The following is a 24939-nucleotide window of genomic DNA, read 5'->3' on the forward strand; positions in this document are numbered from 1 at the left end:
GTTTTAGATAGGCTTTTTTCCTGATTATAGGTCACTATCCTTTTTCTGAGAGCATGTACTTTAGAGAACTCACAATTATAAATTCTTTCTCTGGCACTTTGATATTTAAATCTTCCTCCAGCTTCTTGCCAAGATTACAACCCAGGAATGTCTTTCTCAAGATTCTGAGAGCCATCCTTTTGAGATACAACTAATCAAGAAAGATAGGGCTACTGTCTCTCCCAGCATCTTTGGGAGGGTAGAATATTAACTTCAGTATAAGCCAATTAGTAAACACACATAGTCTAAGCACATTGACCAACACGTTTTTACCAACTCACCCCATTGCTGAGAAACTCTCCTGACTTTTGTTTTAGTGGAGTTGAGTTTTGCTTCTGTCCCCGATTCAAACAGTTTTGACCACTATTACAAGTCTTTAATTAAGCTGTCCTCGCTTGTTTAATCTGGTGCAATTTTTCGTTGATAGCTGTTGATGTACACTATAAAAAAAGGTGTAGATATCTATTTCACAGTGTGGATATATTAGTTTCCTTTTGTTGCTGTAACAAATTGCCATGAACTTATTGACTTAGAACAACACGAATTTATTCTCTTACAGTTCTGAAGGTCAGGAATCTGCAATCAGTTTTATTGGACCAAAGTCAAGGAGTCAGCAGAGAGGGCTCTTTCTGAAGGATATGTGAAGAGTGTATCCTTTCAAATTCTCTTTCCCAGATTCTTTGTTTACATTTTGTGGCGTATGGCCCCTTCCTCCATCTTCAGAGCCAGTGGCATAGCACCTGCAAATCTCATTCTGCTTCCATCATTGAATTCTGTGCCTTCTCTGATCTCTTTCCTGGACCACCCCCCTGGAAAATCCAGCATAATACCTCCATCTCAAGATCATTAACTCAATCGCACAAATTTTTATAGTTTCTGATGCAGATTCGGATGCAGATATCTGGCAGGGGCCATTATTCAGCATTATACACACTGGGTTGAAAAGTCCCTAAGTCTGCAAATAAACGCATATCTGGGAACTATTTCATTCCTAAGCTTACCAAAAGAGTCAAATTTTAGTTACATGTTGTTTGGAAAGACTGAAGACCAATGGGCAACGTTAAGAATTCAAACTTCCTTTGCTTATATTGGCCCAACACTTGCATCTGTACCTAGAAGACAAATGCACAGATGCAAATCTCATTCATGGTACTGAGGATTTTGCAATTTACAAAATAAGCTTCTATGCTGCTTACCATCTGGGCTTGTGAGGGTTTTAGGATAACGTTACTTTCTTTTTACGTGATATTGTTTAAAAATATTGATAAGAATGGTGACAGAATTGCAGAATTACAGTAATATTTTTAATTATTTCCACCTTAATGCTTGCCGAGTAGGCGCTATGATAAAGGAGGTTGGACTCGACTAAAGCTCATCATTTAGATCACCAAATGTATAAATTGTTGTTTAATTTTATGTATGCCAAAGTGAAAAGAATTTTTCGAAATGCAAAGGGTCTTTACAAAGCTATCTTTCATCACGTGAGTGCACTATGTGAGTTTTACCCTAAACCACCGCAGGGACTCCCCCATGAAACTCAAAATAAAAGGCAAAACCCGAAAAATAACTTACAAGGCCTTACAATGACCAGTGCACTCACTAGCTCTTCCAAGGCCACCCAGTCTCCTCGTTCTTCCTCCCACATGCCAGGCAAATTCCTGCCTTGCCATATTTGTACTTGTTCTCTCCACCAGAACACTTTTTTTCAGAGAGCTTCATGGCTCACTGATTCTGCCCATTAAGTCTTTGTCAAAAGTCACTGTATGCTAACTAATTTGGATGTAAATTAAAAAAAAAAAAAAAAAGTCACTTTCTTAGTGAGGTCTTTCCAGACCCGATCACATAATTTAAAATTTCACCCTGCTCCCATATTGCGTATTTGTTTGTTTGTTTGTTTGTTTATTGAGACATTTACTTACATATGTCTTTACTTTCTTATTTAAATGAAATGAAAGTTTATAATGTGAAATGCATAAACCTTAAATATTTCACGTAGAAATCTCGTTTCTCCTACGCGTCCTGCGCACCTTCTCTCTGCTCCTGCAACCAACTGTTCTCATTTCAATCACTGTAAATTAACATTTCCTGTGCTTGAAGTTCATTAAATGGGATCTACAGAATGTACTCTTTTGTGTACGGATTCTTTCATCCGATATTTTTGAAAGTAATCCGTGACATCTGATCTACTTTTCATTATCCATCTTCTTGTTGATGGAGTTATACGTTGTTTCCAGTTTAGTGGAGTTATGTATTGTTTCTAGTTTGGGGCTTTTCAAAATAAAGCTACTCAAAAAAGTTTTGTGTATTCTTTTTTAGACACAGAGTTTTATTTCTGTTGTATAAACACCCGTATTAACTACAATTCTCCAGAGAAACAGAACCCACAAGATGGGTGTTTATACATTAAGAGAGATTTGTTTTAATGAATTTTTTCACATGGTTGCAGAGGCTTGGCAAGTACAAAATCGGATGAGGTAGATCGGCAGATGGAGATTCAGGGAAGAGCTGTAGTTCAAGGTATAAACTGGTCAGCTGGCAGAATTTCTTTTTGCTTAAGAGAGGCCGGTCTTTATTAAGGCCTTCAACTGATTGGATGAGGCCCATCCACATTATAAAGGACAATTTGCTTTACTCAAAGTCCACTGATTTAAATGTTAATCTCATCTAAAACCACCTTCACAGAAATACCCAGAAAAACATTTGACTAAATATCTGGGCCCCATGACCCAGCCAAAAGGACACATAAAATTATCCACTACGAGTAGTTTTTATTTTTTTCCTTCTAATATTTATAATTCCTGTCTTAGTTTTTGTTACCTAATTGCATTTGGATCATTAGCTTAATATTGAATGAGAAGTGAGATTAGGCATCCATACTCCATTTTCTATCTTAAAGAGAAAAGTCAATATCTTACCATTACATATTACATTGGCAGTATGGTTTTCTAAATATCCTTTATCATATTGCAGATATAGTTTTAATTTTATTTTAAAAGAAATAATCAATGGGCACTAAATTTTGCCAAATTTATATTTCTGGACTTGATTTGTTGATGCTTTGGGCATTTATGTTAATTAAAGACAATGCTTTACAATTTTTTTTTAATTTAATGAATTTGAGTTAGATAGTGTTTTCCCCTTCTTTATTTTTTGAGGCATGAAACTTTTGTGATACTGTGTACCCTTCAGAATCTTCCACTTTTGGTTAAGGAATTGAGTCAATGTAGGAAAATTGGATTTTCTCCCTAGGAATATGAAATCAGGTGTCAGAGAATAAAGAATATTGTCAGGCTCCTCAGTAGGTGTTGTGAAGATGAAGAATCTGGGTTTGAACCATTGGGAAACCCACCAATCCAGAAAGATAGAATTTCCTGGGTTCTGTGCTGACAACTCAGAGCCTGGAGCCTGCTTCGGATTCTGTGTCTCCCTTTCTCTCTGCCCCTCCCCCACTCATGCTCTGTCTCTCTCTCTCTCAAAAAATAAATAAACATTTTTTAAAAATTTAAAAATGGGCCTCCTGGGTGGTTCAGTCGGTTAAGTGTCCAACTTTGGCTCAGGTCATGATCTCGTCATTGTGGGTTTGAGTCCCACATCAGGCTCTTTGCTGACAGCTCAGAGCCTGGAGCCTGCTTTGGATTCTGTGTCTCCTTCTCTCTGTCCCTCCCCCGCTCATGCTCTGTCTCTCTCTCTGTCTCTCTCTTTCTCTCTCTCAAAAATAAGTGAACATTAATTTTTTTTTTAGAAAGGTAGCTAGAATGAGAGAAAATGACCTTGAAGTAGAGACGAAGCATGAGGCCATGAGTGAGAGAGATAGATACTTTCTACTTTCAAGGTACAGTTTCTCTTGAAGGAACTGCACTTTCTCTCCTCACATTTCATTAAATTCCCCCTAAAGTTTAAAATAAATTCTCTTTTATGGGAGACCAAGGGTGGAAGAACATTACCAAAATGAGCTCTGGTTGCCATTTATATATTTCTTTGTTATGTGTTTTTAAAAATTGGGTTTGGGGCACCTGGGTGGCTCAGCTGGTTAAGCTTCCGACCTTTGGTTTCAGCTCAGGTCATGATCTCACAGTTTGTGGGTTCGAGCGCTGTGTGTTCTGTGCTGACAGTATGGAGCTTGCTTGGGATTCTCTCTCTGTCTCTCTGTCTCTCTCTCTCTCTCCCCCTTCGTCTCCGTCTCTCAAAATAAATAAATAAAAAAGAAAAAATTTGGGTTTGATTTTGGGAAATACCATTTGGAAAGTGTGAACAATTCTCAGAGGACGGAAAGGAACTAAAGGTAGGGAGGTTGACAAGCATTCTGGCAGCTTGCACTAATTTATTAATATTCCATTTCTTTAATCAAATAGCTGACTGATACGACATTACCGGTGAAAGCCTGGTTAAACTGTACTCCCGTCTCTATATTATGTGCAGAGTATGCTTTATTTATGACATATATAAATTCGATATGTAACCTTTGTGTTTCATAAGTATATTTTTGTCCCTAATGGAATCTTATAATGAAATGCTTTAAAAAGCTCTGAGACTTTTGGATACGCAAACAACTTTGAGTTTAAATTAACTTAAGAATTGATTTCCACTTCAAGCAGTGTTTTACGAAATGCAAAGTATAGATCGGACTACGTCTTCAAGAAAGAATCTTCAAATTGATAAGTCTAAATTTTACCCTTGAACACTGTTTCAGCTTAACACTGTTTAGAGATGAAAAGCCCCACGACACCTAATTTAGTGGCAAATGCATACAAATATCCCCAAGGAAATTTCTTCTCAGATATTAGCCAAAGTGTGAAAACTGCCTTTTACTCAGGTGGCTGTTTTCCACCCTCATCCTCTGGAACGGGCAGGGCATATATATATACACATATATGTATATATATATACATATATGTGCATATATATATATATATACACACACACACACATATATATACATATATATATATGTATATATATATTCTCTTTTATATATACCCAGGAGAGAATCCTGAGAGAATAAAAAAGAAAGAAAGAAAGAAAGAGAAAGAAAAGAAAAGAAAAAGAAAAGAAAAGGAAAGAAAAGAAAAGAAAAGAAAAAAAGAAAAGAAAAGAGACAAGAAAAGATACCTGAATTAAGAGCATTTTTATCTTCAAATCATGTTAGGTCTGCTCTTTGTTCACTTGTGATTTCATAAATAATGACATCTCTGGTTAGCATTGATTTAGTAGAAACCTTATTCTTTATAATTCTGTACACTTTTTCTAGATAATTTTGTATTCTCCCACAGCATGGATAGCCTTTGTCATCATAAGGACAATTGGACTGTTTATTTTTGGTTTAAAAATTATATATGTATTTATGTATACATATGTATATATATGCGCAAATGTATATGTGTATGTGTATATTCTTCTGAACTCTCTTTGGAAACTAGTATGTTTTATATTAATGTTTTAAAAAAATCTACATGTTGGTGTAAAACTGTAGAAAATGATCGTCAACTTTCTTTCTGGGATTTACTTATTTGAAAAAATGAATTGATAAAATGATTGCCAATGGATGGGCCCTTAATGAATAATTTTTCAGTCCACTTTCGCTATTGAATTTATTTTATTTTTAAATGATTTTAAGTTAAATTTCAGTTAGCTAATATGTAGTGCAACATTGGTCTCAGAAGTAAAATTTAGTGGGGCCCCTGGGTGGCTCAGTCCGTTGAGCCTCCGACTTCGGCTCAGGTCATGATCCCGTGGTTCCTGAGTTGGAGCCCGGCATTGGATTCTGTACTGACAGCTCAGAGCCTGAAGCCTGCTTCAGAGTATGTGTCTCCCTCTCTCTCTGCCCCTCCCTTGCTCATGCGCTGTCTCTGTCTCTCAATAATAAGTAAATGTCAAAAAAATTAAAAAGAAGTAAACTTTAGTGATTTATCACTTACATACAACACCCAGGGCTCATCATAACAGGTGCCCTCTTTAATACCCATCACCCATCTATTGAATTCAGATGTACATTGGATATTATTTTTTAAAAGATCTTTTGCATTTTCTTTAAAATTCTTTCCGCTTCATATTTGAGCTTTGTCCATGAAAGAGGGGCTGGTTACTGAGAGCTTGGATGGGAGGGCAATGGGGTTGGGGGACTTCAATTCTTCTCATTTAGTCTGAAGCAAGAAGTCCACTCCCTTATTCGATTTTCAGAATAAGGATGGGAAATGGGGAGTTGCATGTACTTTATTTGAAGCTTCAGACACCAGAGTGTTTCACACCTATGAAAGGAAAAGTTTCCAGTCTTGCCAATTTATCAGAAGGCCAGTTAGGCTGAAATTAGGGATGTTTCTGACTACGGGGTCTCTGGAAAGCCCAGACACAGATAAGATATAATTTTGTACAGGGAACTTTGGTAATAGGGAAATGTAGTAGAACATTACCATGGGGTTAGACCTGAGGAAAGCCCTGTCGCTGGCCCTTATTTGAACCTCGGTCAATTTCCTACCCAGAAAGCATGAACTCTCCTCATGTTTCTACTTCCTTTCTACCATGAAATGAAAACTGTGCCCTCTCAGGAGTCAGTAAACAAGGATATCGTATGCAGCAAGTTTTAATTCTTTCATCAGATAAGTTTATCTTTAAAACAAGTTCCAGAGAAATCTAACATTTAAAAAGTGTGGCGTTTAGTTCTTCACAGACCACACAAATCTTCCATACCAGTATGTCCATATTTTGGAAAGCTTTTAGTTTGAACTATTTTGAAACTTACAGAAATGTTGCAAACTTTGGGTAGAGAGTTTCTATTTACTGCTCACCCAGCATCCACTAATGTTAACACCTTACTAACAGGATATTGTCAAACCAGGAAATTAACATTCTTTATTCAAATTTTACTGGTTTCTCTACTAATGTCCATTTTCTGTTCTAGAAGACTACCTAGGATACTGTGTTACATTTACCTACTTTTTAATTAAGAAACTTTATTTTTTAATTTAAAAAAAAATTACATCAAATTAGTTATCATATAGTGCAACAATGATTTCAGGAGTAATTCCTTAGTGCCCCTTACCCATTTAGCCCATCCCCCCCTCCCACAACCCTCCAGTAACCCTCAGTTTGTTCTCCATATTTATGAGAAACTTTATTTTTAGAGCAATTTTAGGCCACAAAAAATTATGTGGAAAATGCAGTGTTTTAATATGCTCCCGTCCCCACACATGGATAACCTCCCCTGTTATCAACATTTCTTATTAGACTAGTACATTTGTTATAGTCTATGAACCTACACTGACACATCATTATCACCCAAAGTCCAGAGTTTACACTAAGGTTCACTCTTAGTGTTGTACATTCTATGGGTTTGACAAATGTAAGTGACATGTATTATCAAATAGTTTCACGGTCCTAAAAATTCTCTATGCTGTATTCATGCCTTCTTCCTCCTTAACCCCTGGAAACCATTAATCTTTTTGCTATCTCCATAGTTTTGCCTTTTCCAAAGGCAAAGGACTGTTGGAATCCCACATTATGTCACTTTTCCAGATTGACCTTTCACACTTAATGAAATGCATTTAAGTTTCTTCTTTGTTTTTTCATAGGTTGATAGCTCATTTCTTTTTAGTGATAAATAACATTCCATTGTCTAGATACACCAGTTTATTAATCCATTCACTTACTGAAAGACATCTTGGTTACTTCCATGTTTGAGCAATTACGAATACAGCTACCATAAACATCTATAAACATGAAACATCTACTATAAACATAAAAGATACATTTTATGTCCACACAAATTGAAAACATGTTTTCATGTTTGAAACATAAGATTTCATGACTTGAACACTTATCAAAATATAAGTGTTGGGTTATATATATATATACCGGGTGTGTGTGTATATATATATATATATATATATATATATATATCTCAATTCATGAGGGTAAATACCAAGAGGTGTGACATCTGGATCAAATTGTAAGCATATGTTCAGTTTTGTAAGAAACTGCCAAATTGTCTTCCAAAGTGTCAGTACCATTTTGCCTTCCCACCAGCAATGGATGAGAGTTCCTGTTGCTCCGTGTTCTTTCCAGCATTTGCTGGTGTCAGTGTTCTGGATATTGGTTATTCTAATAGGTGTTAGGGTTGCATTTAGTTTTTATTTCTCTTCGTGTCGTCCAATTTTCAATAATTCCTCAAGCTTTTTTTTTTTTCTTTCATGATCTTGAAACTTTTGGAGAATTATCGGTTATTTTCTAGAATGTCCCTCCATTTGGGTTTGTCTGATATTTTCTCATGATCAAAATGAGACGAATTTATGCTGTTTTGACAATAATACTAAGTACTTTTTTTTCTTTGTCCATGTGTCTTACCAAGGGGTTTATGAGACTAATATGATAATCTTATGAGTTGGGATATTAAACTTACCCAATTGGTTATGATGGTCTTTGCTGTTTCTGGACTATACATTACTAATCTTTGTAGTAAAGAAGTATATCGTAGGGGAAATACTTTAAAACCATCCAAACCATTTTTCTCTTCAAACTCCCACCAAATATTAGCATCAATAGTTGGGTCTAAGAGTTAAAAAAAATATATTATCAACACTTATCCTTCCTTATTGGAAAGGAGATGGAACATAGATTGGACTCAGGAATGACAGCTATATTTTCTCCTAAACAATTGTATGGATCAGCAGGAACTTTTATTTTTACCTTACTCTTTTCATTTTTTCCCCCTAGGGGATATGGGGGCATAGAAAGTATTGAGAATTGGGAATTCATTGTTGGACATTGGGCATCTTAATTTTAACTGACTGTTGGGCAGTCTAGTAGAGTTATTAAGCATGGAATTCTTATTAATCAAATTCTTAGGGAAAAGTTAGGGCTGCAGATAAATCCTGGGGTTGTCAGAATGCAGATGGTACTAACCATAGGACCAGATGACATCACTTAAGGAGGGAGTATTGGTAGTGAAAGAAAGGAATTGTGAATTAAGCACATGACAACTCATTATTTAGGAAGTAGGGAAAAGAGGAGACTGAAAAGGATGCTGAGAAGGAAATACAAAAGGAGTGGGATTAAAATGAAGGGTGCTTGATATACCACGGCTAAAGAAAGAAAGGATTTCGACAAGGAATGATTATCTATTTTGTCAAATGCAGTAGAAATGGCCACCAAAATGATGATCGAGAACAAACCACTGGATTTAGCAAGATGGTATTCATATACCTAAGGTAATACTGCAGAGCCGATTCTAACTTACTTTTTCCTCTTTATGCTATCATCCTGATCGCCTGCTCCTTGCAAAGACAGCATATCATTATATTTCCAATTTCAGCCTATTTTTTTCTCCCATTCTAAGGTTTTAGGTAGGCTCAGGGACATGCTCGTAAGAAATCGACACCCATTCCTCCTTGGATGACAGCTATTCTTTGTGGAAAGTACCATCTACTTGTGACCAATGTGTGTTTCCTGACACCTTGCAAGGCATAAATGTTTTCTTGAACATCTTCATGAACCAGGTTCAATTTTCCTGCATTGGACAGCCTTGTTTTCATAGATTTTATTTTGTGCTTGTGTTTATTTCCTAGTTTCACTGACGATTCAGTTTCCTTTTCTGTTTATTCTTTTCCTTCTTTTTTCTTTTTAAAGTAGGTTTCAAAGAAAGGACAGTAGCAGTCCATTTTTTATTCACTGTGTCTCTACCTACATGCAATAAAGTTATATAAAACAAAGCTCTGTATTGTTTTGTTCCCAATTACAATACAATTCAACAGTTACCTGAAATGGAACTTGGAACTTAGAAGCAGACATTCAATAAATATTTATTAAATAAGTGAAAAAAATATTTTACTGGAAGTTCAGTTAATTCAAAATCGCACTTCAAAACTCCATGATCTCTAGTTATTTTATTTTAATTTTTTTAAAGTTTATTTATTTTTAGAGAGAGTGTAAGTGGGGGAGCGGCAGAAAGAGGGAGAGAGAATCCCAAGCAGGCTCCATGTTTTCATCACCCAGCCCGACATGGAGCCCAGTCCCACAAACTATGAGATCATGACCTGAGCAGCAATCAAGAGTCAGACGCTTAACCCACTGAGCCACGCAGGCACCCCTCTACTTCTTCTTCTTCTTTTTTTTAATGTGATATTCTCTGAAATGTATGGAGTTCATTATATTTTTTCTGATTTTTAAATTCTATTTGCTCTATAAAAGATTTTTGAGGGTGGTGGTGTTTCTGTTTTGATTTGTTACCATTCCTTCAAGTAGTTGTTTTTTTTTCAAATGTTTGGTGGTCATTCAAAACTATCTGCTAATCTTTACATTTTAGTTGTCTTAATTACCTTTTTTTTCTTTTCTTTCTTTTTTTTTTTTTTTTTTGGTATCCTATCTGGGGATTATGGGATACAGAAAGATACGGTATCTGGATGGATTTTCTGTTTGTTTTTCTCCTGGAATGTGTGTGGCCTATAATTCTTATCTCTTCAGTTACAGGGCTAACATTCAATTATTTAATCTAAGGCAAATAGTTCTGCTTCCAGTTACTTAGCCCAAATGAAGAATATGTTAGTAGTCAACGCTACTTACTGTTCTGACTTGTTGATTAATTAATCAGTTTGATGAATACCCTCAGGCTTCTAAATCTGGGCTTGGAGCTTCACTGAACTGTTCTTAATTTTCTCTTCTGTTCAAGTGGAATTTCTAGACTCATTTTATCTATCTTCCAGATTGTGAAAATGCATTTTCTTGTACATGTCAATATCAAATAGACATAATGTTTCACAGCTAGCACCAGAGGTTAGAAACAACGGAGGCTTAAATAAGGAAGAAGTTGGAAACTTCTTACCAAATCCAGGGGCTAGGAGTCCAAAATACACCTGGGGGTCTCACAGTGTTTTCAGAGCCTCAGGTTCCTACCTTTGTGTCCATTATACTTAGCTTATCAAGGTACAGTGGTATCGTGGAGCTCCAGCCACTAGGCCTACATTGCAGATAGGAAGTGGGAACAGTGAAGGCAAGAAGAACACATACAAGCTGTCTGTACCCCTCCTAAGGAAATTTCTCTGAGGTCTCACCTTATCAATCCCTTAGGCTTCACTGACTACAGCGGGCTGTAAGAAGCTAGGGCATGGAATCATATAGTACAGTACTAAAGTGTGATCCTTAGATGATGCTGGCCTACAAAATGTTGGCTTCTCTTCTATGAAGAGATTAATAGAGAAAGTGAGAGCGAGTAATGGGAAACTCGATAGAAATTTGACAGTTGGACAACATATGAATTGTATTTTACAAAATAAATGAACCACATCAGATTAGGAAGAATAAGTAAAATGAAATAAAAATAAAATGCTGGTCCTTCACCTGGAATAAAAGTGGATTCTTTGATCACTGAAGAAACAGAGAATGGAGATTGGGAAGTCAACTAGACACCTCTACCACAGCGATAATCTCGATAAGGCTGCTGACAAAGGACAGAGAGTGGAGGCTCCAGAATTTCCACATGGTAGTTACCCTGGGACTTGACAACTTCTTTCCAACTTTTCCCAAGAAAGTATTTCCTGGGGAATATCTAGATTTCTGGCTTGGTAAGAGGTAAAGAAGAAAATATTAACTGATTATGCAGAATTGGATTAAATGATAGGTCTTATAGCATGAAGGGGTAGGGGATGGGATGAAGGTATGTTTAGAAATACATTAAAAAATTAAGAGAGAGCTGTTGTGTAGAGTAGAAATGCAAGATCTGTTCTGACTCTGAATAAATGACATAAAAGCAATTTGTAATAGACACCCCTTTTTTTCAAATTTGAGAATGCATTTTGAGATCTTTAGTTAGGAAAAAATCCCTTATTGATTTGCTGAATATGGGCAGATATATTTTTGAGTTAAAGAAAACAGATTTATAACAAATCAAAATAATAACATTATTTAATTTTAACTAGTTAGTATATTCCAACATACAATATGAACATTTAGTTTACATTTAAAAAAAAAAAAAATTAATGTTTATTTATTTTTGAAGGAGAGAGAGACAAAGTGTGATTGAGGGAGGGGCAGAAAGAGAGGGAGACACAGAATCCGAAGCAGGCTTCAGGCTCCGAGCTGTCAGCACAGAGCCCGATGTGGAGCTTGAACTCACAAACTGCGAGATCATGACCTGAGCCAAAGTTGGACGCTCAACCAACTGAGTCACCCAGGCACCCCCACATTTTTTTTTTACTTGCACATGATTTCAAATAAATTATAATGTAATGTCTTATCACTAAATCAACGTGAGAGTGTTATGGACTGAATTGTGTTCCCTCAAAATTTATATGTTGAAACCCCAACCCCTAACGTGATGGTATTTGGAAGTGGAGTCTTTGGGAGCTAATTAGTTATGAGGATGGAGCTCCCATCCTGTTGTTATGAAAAACAAAAACAAAAACAAAAGCAAAACAAACATGTGAGGACACAGCAAGAAGACAGCCATCTGTAAACCAGGAACCTGGATTTTGGACTTCTTGATCTCAGTCTTCCCAACTATGAGAAATAAATTTCTGTTTTTTAAGCCACCTTCTCTGGTATTTTGTATAGAACCCTGAGTAGACTAATACATAAGGTTAACAGAGAAGTAACATTTCTTCATGAAGTCAAGATACTTAGGGAATTGACATTATATTCAAATGTATTTTGCTTAATATTTTAATTTTCTTCATGCCATTAATACATGTGCTTGGAGGAATAAACACTCCAACTAAAACGGCATTTATTTCAACCGATCAGATCTATGAAATAATATTTTATGATCACCTTCCCTAGGTACTCATACCACTATAGTGAATTTAGTCATGTCTTTCACTTGGTTATTATCTTTTGGTTAATTTGTTAAGTCCATTGAATTATACAGATTTTATTCTTTTATTCTTTGGCTACTTTTGCATGCACCATAAATATATAAATATTTTATTAAATATATAACTCCAATATTGCAACATTTTAGAATATATGTTAAAAACCTTCAGGATTTATTTATTTTTCCAAATGGCACATAGGATTTTAGGATCAAGAGACAGAATTTAATCAAATTATAGGATTTCAACATCTAGTCACATTTTAATCATATTCTCATCAATCCTAATTCTAAATAAGAGGTGGAGAAAACACAATACTATAACCTGTTCTTAAAAATTGAATAATCTTGGGGCGCCTGGGTGGCTCAGTCGGTTAAGCGTCCGACTTCAGCTCAGGTCATGCTCTCACGGTTCCTGAGTTCAAGCCCTGCGTCGGGCTCTGTGCTGACAGCTCAGAGCCTGGAGCCTGTTTCCGATTCTGTCTCCCTCTCTCTCTCTGACCTTCCCCTGTTCATGCTCTGTCTCTCTCTGTCTCAAAAATAAATAAATGTTGAATTGAATAATCTAGGAGTATGTTTTCTATTTTATTGTGATATCTCAATTGGCTATTCCAATTTAGTCATACCCGTGATTCACTAAAAAGCATTTTCTCTTCTGAAACATACTCCCCTATCCTGAGTAAATTTGCTTGAATGATGTCATTTACATAGGTTTGGGCTTATATCCCATTTCTTGAAGTGGATTTCAGGATTCAAAAAGAAATTATGCTTATAAATTTTGAAGGTAAGGACCCTCTAGGAACAGTGTGCCCCATTCAATGTGACAATTAGTCCCTAATGTACTGGGACCTAAGTAAATGATATGTGCATATATAAACAGCATTAAAGGAAAGTGAAATTCAAACAGTCAGGTCCTAGTAAAGTGGACCTGCTATTACAGCAGATAACATGAAATTTGTATGGAACCAGAGAAGACCCTGAATAGCCAAAGTAACATTGAAAATGAAAAGCAAAGCTGGAGGCCTCACAACTGTGGGCTTCAAGATATATTATAAGACTGTAATCAAGACAGTATGATACTGGTACAAAAACTGACACATAGACCAGTGGAACAGAATAGAGAAGCCAAAAATGGACCGACAAATATATGGCCAACTAATCTTTGACCAGGCAGGAAAGAGTATCCAATGGAAGAAAGACAGTCCCTTCAACAAATGGTGTTGGGAAAACTGACAGCGACATGCAGAAGAATGAATGAATATGGACCACTTTTCTTACACCACACACAAAAATAAATTCAAAATGGATGAAAGACCTGAATGTGAGACAGGAAATCAACAAAATCCCACAGGAGAAAACAGGCAGCAACCTCTTTGACCTTGGCTGTAGCAACTTCTTACTAGACATGTCTACAGAGGCAGGGGGAATAAGAACAAAAACGAACTTTTGGGACATCATCAAGATAAAAAGCTTCTGCACAACAAAGGAAACAATTAACAAAACTAAAAGGCAACCAATGGAATGGGAGAAGATATTTGCTAATGATATATCAAATAAAGAGTTAGTATCCAAAATCTAGAAGTAACTTGTCAAATTTTACAGCCAAAAAACAAATAATCCAGTGAAGAAATGGGCAGAAGACATGAATAGACACTTTTCCAAAGAAGATATCCGGATGACTAACAGACACATGAAAAGATGTCCAACATCAGGCATCATCAGGGAAATATGAATCAAAGCCACAATGAGATGTCACCTCATTGTGTTAAAATGGCTGCAATGAACCTGTTAAAATGGCTGCAATGAACCACTCAGGAAACAACAGATGTTGGCAAGGATGTGGAGAAAGGAGAACCCTTTTGCACTGCTGGTGGGAATGCAAACTGGTGCAGCCACTCTAGATAATAGTATGGAGGTTCCTCAAAAAAATGAAAAAGAGAACTCACTATGACTCAGTAATTGCACTACTAGGTATTTATCCAAAGGATACAAAAATACTGATTTAAAAGGGTACGTGCACCCCGATGTTTATAGCAGTGCTATTGACAATGACCAAAGTATGGAAAGAGCCAAATGTCCATTGACTGGTGAATGGATAAAGAAGGTGTCATATATATCTACAATGGAATATTACTCAGCCATTAGAAAAGAATGAAATCTTGCATTTGCAACAACAGGGGTGGAACTGGAGGGTATTAAGCTAAGTGAATAAATCAGTCAGAGAAAGGCAAATATCATATGATTTCACTCATATGTGGAATTTAAGAAACACAACAGATGAGCATAAGAATGGAAGGAAAAATAAGATAAAAACAGAGAGGGAAGCAAACCAGAAGAGCCTCTTAAATACAGAGAACAAACTGAGGGTTGCTGCAGGGGAGGAAGGTGGGGGGATGGGTTTAATGTGTGATGGGCATTAAGGAGGACACTTATTGGGATGAGCCCTGGGTTTTAGATGTAAGCGATGAATCCCTGGGTTCTACTTTTGAAACCAATACTATACTGTATGTTGACTAACTTGAATTTAAATACGTAAATTTTGAATAATAATAAAATATATAAATATTATTGCAATTATCTGCTCTCAATTATACTGAGGGATAGTAGTGGGCAACAAAGACGATGTCTTCTGACAATACAAAGCACAATCTTTTGATATCTTGAATTCATTTTGTGATATTTAAAAGTGGACTTCAGAATAGATATTTTTATAATGAAGCATAAGAATGATCTTAAAAAAAGCAAAAGAAAATTGCACGTAGAAACTTTCTGTGTTCATCCTCCACCTGATGCTTTTCAAGGGTTCTGAACTATCCATAGCCACCTGATATGCCACCTAATGTGAAAGGTCTGATCATTTGGTAGCAACACATTTTATTTATAAGAGCTTTATAATATATTTTAATATCTGATAAAGAAAAGCAGCCATATTTTCCTTTCTATTTTCCTCAGATTTAGTTGATATTTAGTTGGCATATTTATTCTTCCAGAAAAATGTGAAAATAAACTTTTCAGCTTCAACTAAAAGGTATTAGGAAGTGTTGGGTTTTTATGAAGCCCCATAAATATCAGCACTAATAGAGAAAACACGTTAAGCTGATAAAGTGCCACCTTCGTTATCAATAAAGGTTAGTTGGAAAGACATGTCTTATATGTTATAAAATGTTTAGAGTTTCCTAAACCTGTGTCCCCAAATGAGACTTCACCAGGTAGTCATTGACGGTGCCGGAAACTACAGGTGCTGTAAGGCACAGAAAATATTCTAGTTAGCTTGTTGCAGACAACACATCAGACAGTGTACTCTATAAGGGCAAACCAATTTCAAAGAAAGAGAAGGGTATATGTGGGGTCAATTCATGTCTATTTCTTTAGTCCAAACTTGGTCAACAGAAAACATACTCCTTTCATGGTTAAGGTAGGTGGTGCATTGATTTAGCAGACGCATTAAACTAATGTTAAGCTTCTATACCGAAGGGCAAAGGAACAGGAACTGTGGCTTCCCTTCCAATAAGTAGAATAAAAAATAGATGTACGCAGTATTTATGCGTTAACTTGAGATTGCTTTATACATTTCTAGGGGCGCCTGGGTGGCGCAGTCGGTTAAGCGTCCGACTTCAGCCAGGTCACGATCTCGCGGTCCGTGAGTTCGAGCCCCGCGTCAGGCTCTGGGCTGATGGCTCAGAGCCTGGAGCCTGTTTCCGATTCTGTGTCTCCCTCTCTCTGTGCCCCTCCCCCGTTCATGCTCTGTCTCTCTGTCCCAAAAATAAATAAACGTTGAAAAAAAAATTAAAAAGAAAAATAAACATTTCTATACTGTTTTCTTGCCAAATAAAATTATCTCTCTTTATTTAAAGTTTATTTCTTTATTTTGAGAGAGACAGAGAAAGTGCACAGCAGGGGAGGGGCAGAGAGAGAGAGAGAGAGAGAGAGAAGAGAGAGAATCCCAAGCAGGCCCCACCCTATCAGCACAGACCCCAACACGGGGTTCGATCTCAGGAACCGTGAGATCATGACCTGACCAAAATCAAGAGTCAGAGCTTAACCAACTGAGCCACCCAGGAGCCTGGAAATTATATCTTTTAATTTAATAAAGTTCTACAACATTAAAAGTAAGCTAGAATATGTTTGTTAAAAGATGCGGCCTGCAACCTATTTTGAAAATCACTTTTTGACAAATATTGGTTATTTTATGATTAACAATTTTATGATTAACAATTTATGATTAACAATTGGTTATTTTATGATAAACAATTGTTTAGCTTTTTAAAATTCCTCTTGAATCATTTATAATTTATACTTTGCAAAATATTTCCATTCTCGTCTTATCTTGATGCTAACCTCTATTGGCATCGAGTTGTACATAATATTTTCCATAATGTCTTTAATCTCTTCCATATCTAGATGCTATTTAGTTTATTCTCATTTTAATTCTCAGTGCTTAAACTTTGACACATGGTAGGAATGTAATAAATAGGCATCGATTGCATTTGTTTTCAGAACTATATTCCAGAATCAGTTTAAGAGAATGACACGAATTTGATCTATATGCCTTGGCGTTGGCTGAGTTCTCATAAAGGAAACATAAGATTTCACACTGATTATTTATCCTACATTGTATACCTGTCAAGTACTATTGTTAAAGGCAAAAATAATTTTAGCAACAAGGATATTATATGAGAAAATCGAGTTTAATAATAAAATATTTATGACACCAATACAATTGTGGCAATACAAATAATTTATTTTGCTGTCTGCTTAATGTATTGGGGAGAAGTATTGAAGATAGACCCTGGATACATGTGACACATTTTTCTCTCTATCTTCCATTAAGAATGTTAAAACAAAAGTTACCTTATATTTTATCCCAAATACACAAGTTGTTTTGTGGAATCATAAAGTCTGAACTTACTAGATAAGGGAATGTTTTTTTCACCTTTCCCCTCCTACATTTTTTTTTGTTTGTTTTGAATCTTTGTTTTACTTTGTTTTCCATTCCTTCTTATGAATCATAATTTGATATTTCATGGAGGTAGAAGATTGGGATGGAAAGGGGTGCAGTTAGAGTATCAGAGGGATAAAAAGTAGAAAGGAAGGAAAGAAGAAAGGCTTAGCTTTAAAAAAAAATCTCAGATCACTCAAATTTAAGCACAGATTTTTCTCCCACAGAGACATGGATGTATGAAGGGCGGATCCCAAAGTACTATAGACTTGGGAGTGCGGATGACATCCATAATTAATTTTAACACAGTGCTAGTTATTAAACTACTGTATTTCAACTCGAAATTCACTTCTATTCTCTGCCTTCTGAGGTTGGAGCTGAGCTCTCCATCACCATTTCTGCTTTACTCTCTCACTCTAGGACAGTTGGGCTACAAGAGGGACATGGGATTTGCTTCTTCTGTTTCCTGTGTTTTGGGTCGTCCCGGTAGACGTCACACATAAGGAGCGCTTCTTTATTCAGGGAAGCAAGAATGGGTCCTTCTTCCAGCCAGATCCAGTCTACTGCTTTTGCAACATTCTCAAACCATCTTCATTGTTCCCCACTCCATGAAAGCCTGCACCAGCCAAGAAACACCTTCTCTCTGGACTTCCTAGTTTTAGCGCTATGGGGGTCCCCTTCCTACATTTTAATAATTCCAATATCTTCTCTTTGTTCCCTCCTTTTGTTCCCCTGACCATAGTAGTGGCGCTGCCTCCTGCAGTTCCTACCTCCGTGATCTCTTACATTTCTCTTTTTTAACTTTTAGTTACACAAGTAACAGCTTTATATGCAGTTAATAATTCTTTCCCTTAGATTCTCTCCGTGTCTCTGACAAGTGATTTCTATTTTCTTACTGGACCCTGACTGATAGAAACACTGGTCCAGTGGTCAAGAGAATTTGGTTATCATTTTATTTTCTTTAATTATTTATGAGCTATCCTGTTGTGGGGAGTATGTGAATTTCAGTATTGAATAAACTAGGGTTCCAACAATGCTCCACGACCACCTTACCCCTGATTGGGGATTGGGGATTTGTGGGATTTGGGATCCTTTTCCCTTTCTAAGATTCAGTCTTCTCAACTGAAACGAACACCTACTCCCAGGATTGTGGGAATTAAATGTAATAATGTTTTCAAATCATGTAGGATGTGCTCATTAAGTGATACAGATGGTAATAATGCCGAAGATTATGATCCAGGCACAGGGATAAGTTTCAATGATTCAGAAGCAAAAGTTTTATACTTAATTGACCTGTCTTATTTTAAGGCCTGAAATTCTAAACTCTGAATTCTAAAGTCAAGTGATATGCCAAAGTTACAAAATTAGTGACAAATATTAGACTCCTGATTATACCTAGAGACTTTCAACATGCTCATCCATCAGAACCTTCAAAGTAACACACCATTTCACTTAAGTTTATCATTCCATAGTGGAATCCTGAAAGATAACATTGTTAAGTTAAACACTGACTGACAATATCAAAGATTGTGATACTATATAGGAAAGTAAAGGTTGATAATGAAACTTATTTAAAAAAAAAATCATGTCATTTTAATAACAAGAAAAAAGAGCCAAGGGGAAATTAAATTTGTGTTTAGTAATAGAAACAGTAGGATATGTTGTTTTGATTGTGGACTTGGCTGGCATCAGACTGCCTGAGCTCAAATCTAGATAATACTTTTGCTAGTTTTGTGAACTTGAACAATTTTTTTTTTACTTCACTGTGCCTCCGTTTCTTCCTTTATCAAACAAAGATAATAATTCCTAACATATAAGTGTAAATAAACTGTTACAAATAAAGCACTTAGAACATTGCTTTTCGTGTGGAAAAAAAGTTTGCATTTTATCAAATTTTACGTTCACATAACAATAGGTTACTAGAAAAATGTCAACTTCCTTAAGAGACTCTTTAAAAACTGAGAACAAACTGAGGGTTGATGGGGGGGTGGGAGGGAGGGTAGGGTAGGTGATGGGCATTGAAGAGGGCATCTTTTGGTATGAGCACTGGGTGTTGTATGGAAACCAATTTGACAATAAGTTTCATATATTAAAAAAAATAATTAAAAAAGTCAACTTCTTGCCCCTTTTTAATGTTATAGAAAATGTGGCTTTAATTTACAAGGAACTTCAAGGAATTACTTGGACTATATGTAATTTTTTTTTTAATTTTTTTTTCAACGTTTATTTATTTTTGGGACAGAGAGAGACAGAGCATGAATGGGGGAGGGGCAGAGAGAGAGGGAGACACAGAATCGGAAACAGGCTCCAGGCTCTGAGCCATCAGCCCAGAGCCTGACGCGGGGCTCGAACTCACGGACCGCGAGATCGTGACCTGGCTGAAGTCGGACGCTTAACCGACTGCGCCACCCAGGCGCCCCTATATGTAATTTTTAAAACACAAGACTGATATAATTCTGAATTATATACGATTGCAGTTATATGTGAAGTTTTCATCAATAACTAAATATAGTGTTGTAATTAAAACAGATATTCAGGCTGTAGTAGAGGATGAAGAATTGGCTGTTCCAATAACTTGGCCAGGTGCAAACTATTTTCTCTCTCTCTCTCTTTCTTTTTTTTTTTTTTTTTTTTTGAAATTTCTTAGGTGATACCCCTTGGCTAAGAAGTAATCATTCCTCATAAACAAGATATTGATCATAAATATGTTCCAATTGTGAGGAAACAATACAGATGAAAACTTAGTGAATGGTGAGCTACATCATACGGAAAGTGCATCCATTTGCTTTGGCCACCAAAAATGAATTTGAACTGAATACTGACTTCTCTTTGGAAAGATGGTTTATCTTAGCTTAATCACAAAAAGGAAGACAGTGATAAAAGAAGGGGGGAAAAAGAGCTGAGATGAGTTTTTCCAGAACACAGAAGTAGGTAAAGTTGATTGATAGCTAGTGTTATTCTCAGTGTAAGGCTCCATCAATATAATTAAATTAAAAGTGAAGAGTTGGTTTGGAATTTTCTCATTACTCTTCAAAATCACAAGGGAATCTGTTAACAAAGCTGTTTCCTTACACACAAGAAAGTTCAAGGGAATTGAAACAAATAAGGCCAGAATCATGAGACTATCTGGCTCTTTTGTCTTCATTATATTTCATCAACTCTCTCATATAGAGCTTGTGAGTAACAATAGAAAGGCCACATTTCATATGAATAAGAACTCTCAGTATCTTTGTCTGAGTTTGGATTTAACTAAATAAATTTGCATGTCAGTTAGGAATTAAACTTCCTGTATGCATGCAAATAACATTGATTGAACACCTACTATGTTCTAGGCTAGGTGTTATGGGTGGAGAATCAGGCAGGATCTTTAGGAAATTTATGTATTTCAAAATTAGGTCAGTTGCAATATCCTAGAAATACTGTGTTTCTGCCTTTGGGCACAATAAAACGATCTGTAGAAGGAGAGGGAAGAAAGCCAAATAGAAATAATAGGACAAACATGAATTTTCACTATCACTAATTGGTCAGTCATGAGGTGGAAGTTTCAAAAAAGTAATGTCTTTTTAGGATAAGTTAAAATATATCACTGTATGGTAGGCAGTGAGGACACATCCACATTATCCATTCAATTCGAGGAACAAATATGTAACGTATATGATTGCGACTGTCATAAAGAAAACATTAGGAGACTTATGAGTAGTAAAAATGTGTACTCTAATATTCTTGGCCTGTGTGGAGGAGGTATTGAAGTTCATTGGCCATGGAAGGCAGATAAGAAAGAATGGAGAAAAGTCATAGGTAGTAATCTATGTTAAGCTTAGATACCCTGCTCAGAATTGAGATCACATTTCAGCTTTTGAAAGTGATGGTAGCTCTCTGACAACTGTCCTCACCTAAAGAGAGTCTACTCATTCAAAATTATGTCCCCTCCCCATGGATGGCCCAAATCCAATGGCTGGTACAGGATGGGGAGTTGAACTCTCCTATATTCCTTTACTCAAGGCAAGATAACTTAAAAGGGCCAACTCCAGATCCCCACAAGGGATCAACTGAGTCCTCTACTGACCAAAGTTAAACTCCCCCCTCCACCGATCCTACTTCTTTTCCTTTCCTAGAGGTGTTGATTTAGGGGGCATTTTGCCATGAATGTGCTCACAAATCTCCATCTCAAAGTCTATTTCTGAACCCATCTTAACACTTAGAGTGATCTGGGATAGACATTAAGGAGAGACTTCTCAGAAGTTGAATTGCCTTATAATATTCTGGACTACTTCTGCGGGTTGTGAGTTTTTCATATTTAGAGACAGTCAAGCAGAGACGAGGTGAGCATGAGCTAGAATTGGTGAAAAGGGAATACTTGTTTCATGAGGAGTTGCAGTAAATCATTTAAAAAAGTGTCTTGAGGGGCGCCTGGGTGGCTCAGTCGGTTGAGCGTCCGACTTTGGCTCAGGTCATGATCTCGCGGTCCCTGAGTTCGAGCCCCGCATCGGGCTCTGTGCTGACAGCTCAGAGCCTGGAACCTGTTTCGGATTCTGTGTCTCCCTCTCTCTCTGACCCTCCCCCATTCATGCTCTGTCTCTCTCTGTCTCAAAAATAAATAAATGTTAAAAAAATAAAATAAAATAAAATAAAATAAAATAAATAAAAAAGTGTCTTGAACCCTGATTACATATAATGATTCTAAAATAACAGAGCCACCCTCTATGAAAATTGGTGTCCATGGTGTTTCTTATACTTAAGCCCAGGTTACATAATAGGGAAGATAATCTATCTTGGGTTCCCACTTGACTCCTGAAATAATTTGTAATTTAAAGCCTGGCCCAAGTTTCTCTAAACTCATAGCACAATGCAACGCAAAGAAGATTATTTGAAAATGTAAGGGAAAAAAAAACACTAAACAATAAGGAAACAAACTGATAAATAAAAGGGCCAAAGATCTTAACTGACACGTTACCAAAGAAGACATACAGGTAGAAATTAAGCATAAGAAAAGATGTTCCACAGTCAATCTCATCAGAGAATCGCAAATGAAAACAACAATGAGATACCATTACACACCTATCTGAATGGTCAAAATTCAAAACACTGACAACACCAAGTGATCACAGGGATATGGAGCAGCAGGAACTCCCATATCACTGGTGGGAATGCAAAATGTTACAAAGCCAATGGAAGACAGTTTGGCAGTTTCTTTAAAAACTGAACAAACCCTTATCATACAATCCAGCGATTGTGATATTTACCCAAAGAGGTTGAAAACATGCCTACACAAAAACATGCAGTTTTATTTATAACTACCCAAACTTGGAAAAAAACAAGATGTCCTTCAGTAGGGGAATTAATAAGAAAACTGTGATACATCAAGACAATGGGCTATTAGTGCTAAAAGGAAATGAGCTATTGAACCATCAAAAAACATGGAGAAATCTTAAATGCATATTGCTAACTGAAAGAAGCCATTTAAAAAGGGCTATATACCGTATGATTCCAACTATATGACATTCTGAAAAAGCAAAAGTGTAGAGACAGTAAAAAGATCTGTGATTGCCAGCAGTTGGGGGAAGGATGGATAGGCTAAACACAGAGAATTTTAAGGGCAAGAAAATACTCTGATGCAACTGTAATGGTGGATACATGTCATTATACATTTGTTCAAATGTGTAGAAGTACAACACCAAGAGTGAACCCTAATGTAAATTATGGACTTTGGATGATAATGATATGTCAGTATAGATTCATCAATTGTAACAAATCTACCAATACGGCTGGTTATATTGATAATGGGAGAGGCTATTTATGTGTGTGAACACAGGGTATATGGGAAATCTCTGTATCTTCTGCTCAATATTGTGAATTTAAAAACAGAACTACCCTATGACCCAGCAATTACACTACTAGGTATTTACCAAAAGGACACAACAATACAGATTTGAAGGGGCACATGCCCCCCCCCCCACAATGTTTATAGCAGCATTATCAACAATATCTAAACTATGGAAAGAGCCCAAATGTCTATCACCTGATGAATGGATAAAGAAGATGTGGTGTATATACATATACATATATATATACACAATGGGGTATTACTCAGCCATCAAAAAGAATGAAATCTTGCCATTTCCAATGACATGGATGAAGCTAGAGTGTATTATGCTAAGTGAAATAAGTCAGTCAGAGAAAGACAAATACTATATGATTTCACTCATATGTGGAATTTACGAAACAAAACAAATGAGCAAAGGGAAAAAAGAGAGAGAAGAAGTAAGCCATATGAGGCTCTTAATTACAGAGAACAAACTGAGGGTTGGTGGAGGAAGGTGGGTGGGAAATGGGCTAGATGGGTGATAGGTATTAAGGAGGGCACTTGTGATGAGCACTGGGTGTTATATGTAAGTGATGAATCACTAAACTCTACACCTGAAATCAATTTTACTATATATGTTAACTAGAATTTAGATAAAAACTAGAAAAAAACTGCTCTAAAAATAAAGTTTATTAAAAATGTAAAAGGGACAAACATTTGGTTATCTTAATCTTTTGAATTATATCCCAGGTTGCAAATAATCAAAAACCTTAGGAGATCCATAAGACCTCTTGTGTTGACTCTAAACCAGATTTACTGCTTCAAACTCACCTCTAGTGAGGAATTCCCTAGAGGACATTTTACTTTCTTTTGCTGCCCAGTATCTCACCCCCTTTTTGGGTATAGCAATCCTCAGCTTATGAAGTGGAGACTGATTTCCATTTTTGAAGATAAAAATGCCAGATATTTGCTTTCTCAACTTTTCTTGTAGTGAGAGTATGATCATTTGGCACAGGCACTGCCAGTCAGATTCATCAACCCCAAACTTTGATCCAGACTTTAATCCAAAACCAAAATGCTTATGGAAAATAGACCCATGAAAAAAACCAATGTCCCTAGCTCTACCCAAACCCCTTTTGCTGTCTCCTAACCTGTAAGTAGAAACCGATCCAATGTCCAAGTATATCTCAGGAAGCCACTTACAAGCAAATCTAGATAGAATAAATCTTTCTTACTCTCAATTATGAGATTTTGCTAATTTAAAATGTAGGGAAAAAAAAGAAGCAAAGTTAAAAAATTGCATTTATCAGGTATTTTGGATTTAATGTGTTAGCTCAGATATCGACAAGTGTTTTTTTTTCTCCG

The 24939-nt window shown here is 36.3% G+C and overlaps 1 long non-coding RNA gene across 1 annotated transcript in view; it reads right to left on the minus strand.

Moving 5' to 3' along the window:
- Positions 1-326: 326 nt before the first annotated feature.
- The window catches only part of LOC121037507 (uncharacterized), a 30590-nt gene continuing 5977 nt past the window's right edge, over positions 327-24939 (minus strand). The window contains exon 3 of the long non-coding RNA XR_005793795.1: positions 327-479. This is a non-coding gene — a long non-coding RNA (uncharacterized LOC121037507). The remainder of the gene's footprint in view (positions 480-24939) is intronic.

Source organism: Herpailurus yagouaroundi, unplaced genomic scaffold, assembly GCF_014898765.1.
Source record: "Herpailurus yagouaroundi ecotype Mexico unplaced genomic scaffold, PumYag 163, whole genome shotgun sequence".
Classification (NCBI taxonomy): Eukaryota; Metazoa; Chordata; class Mammalia; order Carnivora; family Felidae; genus Herpailurus; species Herpailurus yagouaroundi.